Consider the following 647-nt stretch of genomic DNA (forward strand, 5'->3'; position numbering starts at 1 on the left):
TGTGGAGTATAAGGAGGTGTCCATTGAGAGAGTATTCTATTTTATTTTAAACAATCGAGGAACTCATTGGATAAGTATTCTCCTTCTCGATCCGATCGAAGAGTTTTAATACTTTTACTAGTTTATTTTTTGACCATTCTTTGATAATCGTATGAATTTTATGAAACCATGTGCTATGGCTCGAATCCGTAGTCAATCCTATTTTCGATAGGAGCAGTTGATAATTGAATCTAATCTTTCCCATTATTTTACTATCCATAATAGTGCGAAAAGAAGGTCTGGCTCCAAATTGTTCTGGAATAGTGGCGTTGAGTTTTTTGACCCTTTGCTTTAGGATTAGTTAGTTCTATTTCTCGATGAGACTGGAAAGGGATATAACTCAGTGGTAGAGTGTCACCTTGACGTGGTGGAAGTCATCAGTTCGAGCCTGATTATCCCTAAACCCAATATGAGTTTTTCTATTTTGACTTGCTCCCCCACCGTGATCGAACAAGAATGGATAAGAGGCTTGTGGGATTGACGTGATAGGGTAGGGATGGCTATATTGCTGGGAGTGAACTCCAGACTAATATGAAGTGCATGGATACAAGTTACATCGATTTACCTAGGTTAATTTGTGGCCCAATACAATAGAAAAAAAAGACGCA

General features: G+C 38.2%; 1 non-coding gene across 1 annotated transcript; it reads left to right on the forward strand.

Annotated features, from left to right (window-relative positions):
• The first annotated feature begins 368 nt into the window (after positions 1–368).
• Positions 369–440, forward strand: TRNAV-GAC (transfer RNA valine (anticodon GAC)). The gene has a single exon. It is a non-coding gene; the product is annotated as a tRNA-Val (tRNA).
• The last annotated feature ends 207 nt before the right edge of the window (positions 441–647 follow it).

The sequence above is a fragment of the Elaeis guineensis genome, chromosome 4 (genome assembly GCF_000442705.2).
Source record: "Elaeis guineensis isolate ETL-2024a chromosome 4, EG11, whole genome shotgun sequence".
Lineage (NCBI taxonomy): Eukaryota > Viridiplantae > Streptophyta > Magnoliopsida > Arecales > Arecaceae > Elaeis > Elaeis guineensis.